General features: G+C 50.2%; 1 protein-coding gene across 3 annotated transcripts in view; it reads right to left on the minus strand.

Moving 5' to 3' along the window:
* Positions 1 to 5,788: 5,788 nt before the first annotated feature.
* Sgta (small glutamine rich tetratricopeptide repeat containing alpha) overlaps positions 5,789 to 7,552 on the minus strand; it is a 17,349-nt gene continuing 15,585 nt past the window's right edge. For 2 of the 3 annotated variants that reach the window (XM_029542579.1, XM_029542580.1), the window contains exon 12: positions 5,790 to 6,741. The gene's annotated coding sequence lies outside the window, so the exon portion shown is untranslated. Of the gene's footprint in view, positions 6,742 to 7,552 lie in introns of all 3 variants that reach the window. The other variant, XM_021205212.2, reaches the window with a different exon arrangement.

Genomic DNA, 7,552 nt, shown 5'->3' on the forward strand with positions numbered 1-7,552 from the left:
CAAAAAAAAAAAAAAAAGTCAGAGGAGAGTGTTGCATGACCTTTGATCAGAGTCACAGGTGATCCTGAGCTGCAATGTGTGAAACAAACCTGCGCATTCTCTGTGAGAGCAGCCAGTCACTCTCTTTTTTTTTTTTTAGAACAGGGTTTCTCTGTATAGTCCTAGCTGTCCTGGGACTCACTCTGTAGACCAGGCTGGCCTCGAACTCAGAAATCCGCCTGCCTCTGCCTCCCGAGTGCTGGGATTAAAGGCATGTACCACAACGCCTGGCTAGTCTTCCTAACTGATGAGCTGTGTTCAGCTCTTGTTTCTAATTGTTAAATAATATTCCATTGTCTGGATTAATTAGATCTGCTTGAATGCTGCTGGAGAGTCAGGTTGTTTCCAGACAAAAGTCATTTCTAAACCAGAAGATTTGAAGCCATTATTGTGTGAAGAACAGTGAAGCCTGGGGACTTTCTCCTTCCTGGCTAACAGACAGTACAGATGGGGGTCCAGTGTATACTCATCCTATGGCACAGCCACAACTCTGTGTATCTAGTCAATAGAAACTAATATATATTCACTCAAAGATTTGAAGCAAATATGGCCTGAGTTCATCAACATGTCACTATATCAAACATACTGAACTGATTAAATTTTTTGTTTGTTTGTTAGTTTTGTTTTATACAGACAGGATTTCTCTGTGTAGCCCTCGCTGTCATAGAACTTGCTTTATAGGCCAAGCTGGCCTCAGATTCAGAGATCCGCCTGCCTCTGGCTCTCAGTCTGGGATAACACAACTTATCTTTTTCACAGGTCTAGAATAAACACATCCTTGCACTTGGAAAATTGAGGCAGGAAGACGAGGCCAGCTTCGGTTAATTCCTAAGGTCAAGGCCAGGCAAAACCACATGATACCTTACAGGGAAGGGCTAGGGAGACACCTTGATGGGTCAGTGGGTCAAAGGAACTTGGCTCACAAGACTAGTAATGGCAATGCCCGGGACCATGCAGGGTTGGAAAAGTAGGACAGATGCTGAAGTTGTTCTCTGGCCTCCAAACACATGCCATGTCACATAAATGTGCCTGCGCCCCCACTGTGCAAGCATACATGAAGTAATAGAAGCAATAACAATTACAACATTTACTTCATAAGTGCTGGGATCAACCAGGCATAGTAGTGCAAACCTTTTCTCCCAGAATTCAGGAAAGAGTAGGGGCTGGTAGATCTCTGTGAGTTCAAGACCAGCCTGATTTATATCGCAAGTTACAGGACATTCAGGGTTACATAGAAAGATTGTAGTGGTTTAAATAGCTATGGCTCCCATACATTCATGTGTTTGAATGCTCGACCACAGGGAGTGGCATGTTCGGAGGTGTGGCCTTGTTGGGGGAATTTCCACTGTGGGAGTGGGGCTGTAAGGTTTTCTATGCTCAAGCTCCCTCAGTGTGGGATTTCAGTCTCCCCCCGGCTGCCTTCAGACCAAGATGTAGGACTCTTGGCTGCTCTTGCACCATGCCTGCCTGGATGCTGCCATGCTTCCTGCTATGATGAAAATGGACTGAACCTCTGAACCTGGAAGACAGCCCTAGTTAAATGTTGTCCTTTACAAGAGTTGCCTTGGTCATGGCGTCTGTTCTCAGCCGTGAAACTCTAAGACAGAAAAACTGGTCTCAAACAAAAGGAGTTGGGAGTGCGTTGGTTTACAGCAGAAGCTCTGGCATTTGAGATGATGAGGTGAGCCTGCCCTACAAAATGAGACATAAAGATTTTAAAAAGATACAAACTGAGCCAGGTAGTGGTGGTGCACGCCTTTAATCCCAGCACTTGGGAGGCAGAGGCAGGCAAATTTTGAGTTCGACACCAGCCTGGTCTTCAGAGTGAGTTCCAGGAGCCAGAGCTATACAGAGAAACCCTGTCTCAAAAAAAAAAAAAAAAAAAGATACAAACTGGCAGCTAACAACCATCCATGACTCCAGATTCAGGTGATCTGATGGTGGATGATGACCTCTACGCCACCAGGCATACATACAGACAAAATACTCACACACACAAATAATAAAATAACTCTTCTATAGATATAACTGGCTCTGAGAGACTGCTCAGTGGTTAGCAGCACTGGCTGCCTTCGCAGGGGAAATGGACTCAGTTCCCAGCAGTCACATGGTGCCTTACCACCATCTATAACTCCAGTCATAGGTTATCTCACCTCCTCTTCTGGCCTCTATGGCCCAGGGCAGAAAAGTGATGTGCAGACAAAACTACCATATGTATAAAAATATATTATATTAAAAATATATAAACTGACCAGGCGTGGTGGTGTACACCTTTAATCCCAGCACTTGGGAGGCAGAGGCAGGCTGATTTCTGAGTTCGAGGCCAGCCTGGTCTACAGAGTGAGTTCCAGGACAGCCAGGACTATTCAGAGAAACCCTGTCTCGAAAAACCAAATAAAAAATAAAAAAATATAAACTGTGGAGTTCTCAAGCTGAAAACCCTAATATTCATTGAGAAGTAGATAAAAATACTGTGGTAAGTTCATACAGTGGAATAGTATTCAATACTCAAAATGACTGAACAATGTGCAATTTGAATCCCTCCAACCTTGTGTTAAGGGAACCCAAACACAAAAGAGAGTATGCAGGGACTGTCACCCCAAAACATTCTAGGAAAAGGCAGCGCAAAGGAAAGCTGTCCATCGTTCTCCTGGGGCTGCAGGTCTGCAGAGGATTCCAAATGTAAGTACTGTGAAAGTCTATGGCTAAGGTCACATGAATGTTTACCATCACAACTCCCAAATGTATAGACAATAGTAATGGGAGGGAAGAAGGCTTAGTCTACCCACTAGCAAGCATGCAAACTGTTGACCTTTTTTAAATTTTGAGACAGGGCCTAGGTCTGTAGTCCAGTCTGGCCTGAAAGTTTTGATTCTCCTGCCTCAGCCTCCCTAGTGCTGAGATGGCAAGAGTGGAGCTGGCTCAGTCGTTTGAACCTGAACAGAAGAGGGGGGACTGGGAACCAGCCTCCCGAAAGGAGCTCACAGCTCTGAGGATGACCTTTCAGGTGGCACTGTGCCCATTCACCCTCAGGCCCCAGCTCCTGTAGGGAAAGATTGTGAGCCTGTGCCAGCCAGGTCCTGTGAGGGGTCCCTTTGTGACTTGTGCACGGATGGCCAGCTGAGCCACTTCAGACTAGAGGGACGTTTTCTTTTTTTTTTTTTTTTTTTTTTTTTNGTTTTTTCGAGACAGGGTTTCTCTGTATAGCCCTGGCTGTCCTGGAACTCACTCTGTAGACCAGGCTGGCCTCGAACTCAGAAATCCGCCTGCCTCTGCCTCCCGAGTGCTGATTAAAGGCATGCGCCACCATGCCCGGCCGAGGGACGTTTTCTTATTCCTGCAAGGATAACCTACTCCAAGAGTGCAAAGCTTATGTCTGGGTACCAGGAGTGTTTCTAGGATGCAGGCCTGATGGTTAAGCTGTGGTTTTGCCCACCTGGTTCTGGTGCTGCAAGAACAGGTGGGGCGTCAGGAGGCTAAGGCAGACAGCCCCCTACTGGCCACACTTGGAACAGCCTCAACATCTCTAGGTTCAATTCAGATTTTTGAAACACTTTGTCAAAGGGGCAGAAACATGAGGATCACGTGATCACCAGTCTTTCTTTTCCTTTGAGCCAAGGTCTTACTATGTAGCATGGCTATCCTAGAACTATGTAGAGCAGGCATAGGGATGCACCTGCCTGTGTCTTCCCAGTCCTGGGATTCAATTTACTTCCTTCTGCGCATGGGTGTTCTTGTGTTTGTACACCACGTGCAGAGCTGCAGGAGGCCACAGGGAGCACCACACCCACTGGAACTTTGAGTTACAGTTGTGAAGTCATGTAAGCACTAGAAACAAAACATGGGAGTTCTGAAATGATGGCTCAGCGGCTAAGAGCACTGACTGCTCTTCTAGAGGTTCTGAGTTCAATCCCTGGGAGCTGTGTAACTCATGACCATCTATGGTAGGATCCAGTGCCCTCAAGACTAGACTGCAGCTGCTGGTTCATATTTGGACTGAACTGCTTTACCCTGACAAGCTAGTGGACTTTCAATCAAAGAACTATTTCTAAACAGGTCCACTCCACCCACGTCCTAATAACTTGTCTTCTACTACCTCTGGTGGGTAGTGGGCTAAAGGACGGGTTGGAAATTTCTTATGCCTATAGGTATCTAAGTTCAAGGTCAGCTTGGTCTACAGAATGAGTTCCATGGCAGGCAGGGCCACACAAAGAAATCCTGTCTTGAAAAACTAAACTCAACCCAACGTTTCTGAATGCTGGGGATGGGACAGGTGTTCCAAGATGTCTGGGCCCTTCTGTCTCCAGGGCCTATACCCACTGCAGGAGAGGACTCAGTGCCAGCCAGGCACTAGATATGGCCCAGTGTCCATGATAATTTGTATTCCCAAGGCAGTGTGGATCCCAGGAGAGGTCAACCACTACAGGGACCCTCAAGGTGTCAGCAGGGAGGGCTGCCACAAAGCTGTTAGAGCCCACACCAGTCCAGTCCAGAAGCACCTGCTGGGTGAGCCGATCCTGATAAGGGTGGCCTTGAACTCCCAATTCTCCAACTTCTCCTGAGTACTAGTATATCTCACCTGAAGCCCTGAGCTGTTGTTCAGCCTGTGATTGCGATGCTGAGTTTCGAGTGGGCATGAAGCCTCAGGCCTCTCATCCCAGCACTCAGGTTGGAGGACTCCTGAGTTCGTGGCTAGCCCGGGCTCTACAGAAAGAGCATGTCTCAGGTTAGAAACCCAACTACTGTGGGGCTGTAAGTTAGCTTGGCGTCTGCTGGCAAGTCTTGCTGCTTGGCAGTCACCTGGCAAGCCTGGAGACACACACGGGGCGCCTTTGGGAGACAGCATGCATTTGAATATGTTCTATTTCTTGTTTCCCCTCCCAAATGAGGATCTTCACATAGGTGGGACAAAGTCCTCAAGGGTGGGCCAACCCCGATGACCCAGCTGGTAAAGGTGCTTACTAAGCCTGATGACCCAAGTTCCATCGCTGGGAGAGGACTGACCACACACACACCCTGTGGTACAAGTGCTCCTCATAGGTTTCCTCCCCACAGATTTAAAAGGGTTTCTCTGTGTAACCCTGGATGACCCGCAACTCAAAAGATTCTCCTGCCTCTGCCTCACAAATGTTGGGGTTAAGGGCATGCAGCACCTTAAAAAGTTATCATGGTTTCTGATTCAGAGAACACAAGTATGTCTGGCTGAGTGACAGGCACATAGATGAAGGCCATCACCCTCAAGCTCTGGGGTGCCTGTTACCTACAATTCTCCCTACTACAAATCCCAGACATGGCCAGCCAGGTATTCGCATTACCAAGGAGGAAGATGGTCACCAACACTGGGGATGGACTGCATAGTTACACCCAGGGATGTTCGCTCTTTAGACTGCACTCACAGGTCAAGGTCTTTCTCTGGCCACACAGAAATGGAGAGACTGGTTCCAGAAGCTGGGGTCCCCTCTCACTGCCTGACCCAGAGAACCTGAGCCCTCAAAGCCACGAACCTGCAGCCCACATGATTTTCCTGTCATCTATGGAAACCGGACAGGATGTACCCACTGAATCCTAAATGTCCCCTGCTGTCTGGCCCTCAGGTGGGGAGGGCGGGAACCTCCTTTCCCATGCAGTGCGCAGGCTATACACTCACTGGAGCCCACGGCAACCGCATCCTGCATGCCAGACAGACCACCCATCCCTGCTGTGGTATGTTAGCTATCAGGGCAGTGGGGCTCAGAGGCTGACACAGAAAGCAGAGCATCATCACTGTCTTTATTCCCCAGGCACTCTGTACCCAAGGGGGTGCTGCTGCCCTCAGGGCCCATCATCCTACTGGCTACCTACCACACACACACACCTCTGACACTATCTGCCGCAGCCTGATGCCATCATGACCCCTCCAAGGGTTCAGCTGTCCTGTGATCTCACCACCTGTTCCCAGGGCCAAGAATGGGTGTGGGGACATCCACACCATCACTGGACAGACTGACCCCAACAAGGACGGTCCTGGTGACTATTTCAGCGCCGATACCCCGAAACTCCCTGCCAACCCCAGACACTGAATTCCCATGAGATCAGGGACAGGGTGACATAGATGGGTCAACATCCATGTCTGCTGCCGGGCTGAGGATGGTGCTGGACTGGACACAGAATTAGGNTTGGCTGATGGCTGTGAAGACNGAGGGGAAGCTGGAAAGAAGAGACACGGATGGTCCACACGCTGGGCAGAAGTCACAGGCCTCAGTCCTATGTGGCACAGGCCACTGGAATAAGGCAGGCAAGGGCACCTGCTGGGACCTGCAATCCGGTGTGGGCGTGGAACGCTGGCGCCCAGCTGGGGCTGGCAGTGGACACTTCCCAGGGGGATGAGAGTCAGCTTCTCAAGTCCCTTTAGGAGGACCCATCAGGGTGGGGCCTGAGACCTGAGGGCCCAGGCTGTCACGCAGTGACTCACACTCACCCCACCCCCTCCCTGAAGCTTCCTAGGTGGCTGGAGGAACTGGTGCTGCTGTGCCATCTTCTGTAGACTCTTCCAGGGAGGTGAGGGGCCAGTAAGAGTACAAAACAGAGGGGGAGGGATGAAGGAAAACACAAGGCGGGGATGAGTCCGTCTTAACATGCAGGTCCAGTTTCTCTCTCGAGCTGTCCAACGGAGAAAATGCTAAAACACCAGGAAGCCGCAGAGCGAAGGGACACTCGGGTCAGCTGCAGACAGAAGACGGGCAGTGAGAGCCACAGCCAGACGAGGAGCCCGCGAGGGGCACTGGGGCGCATGGCTTCAGTAAACCTTTTGATACCCAAATGTGGTAGTACACGCCTGTCATCCGCACTCTAGAGGAGTAGCAGGAGCATCAGGAATTTAGGGACAGTTTTGGCAACTTGAGACCAAAACCCAAAACAATACAAAACCAAACCTCAGAACTGGGGTGGCTGGGCTGGTGAGGTGCTGACTTCCTGAAGTGCGTTCAGTCTCCAGGAACCATTAAATAGTCACGCATTGGAATGAGCTAGTAAATCCAGTGAAGGGAGGCTGGGACTATAGACAGGGTGTCCCTGGAAACCACTAGCCATGCAAGGAAGGGGCTTGGATAATTTAACAAAGTTCCAGGCCAGAGACAGCTCCCTAAGGTGGTCTGAGAACCAGCACCTGAGGCCGGTCATGATCGTTCACACCCACGCCGACACCCACAAACACATGAATGTAAGAATAAAAACAGAGCAGGGGCATGATCGGGGCGCAGCCCCACCACAGAACTCCCCTAGAAAAAGGCTAGGGGTGTGGTCAAAGGTCAAGTCCTGCAGAAGTCCCCCAATGAGGTTCAGAGGTTCAGGGGTGGAGCCCCCACCTAGATAGGCCGCCCGCAGTCACCCCCCACCCCCACCCCGCCAGGGATTGGGAGTGAGGTCAGGGAGGAGAGCATACACACACAGAGCCCGAGGTCCACCCACACACACAGAGCCCGAGGTCCACCCACACACACAGAGCCCGAGGTCCACCCACACACACAGAGCCCGA

The sequence above is a fragment of the Mus pahari genome, chromosome 9, assembly GCF_900095145.1.
Source record: "Mus pahari chromosome 9, PAHARI_EIJ_v1.1, whole genome shotgun sequence".
NCBI classification, from domain to species: domain Eukaryota; kingdom Metazoa; phylum Chordata; class Mammalia; order Rodentia; family Muridae; genus Mus; species Mus pahari.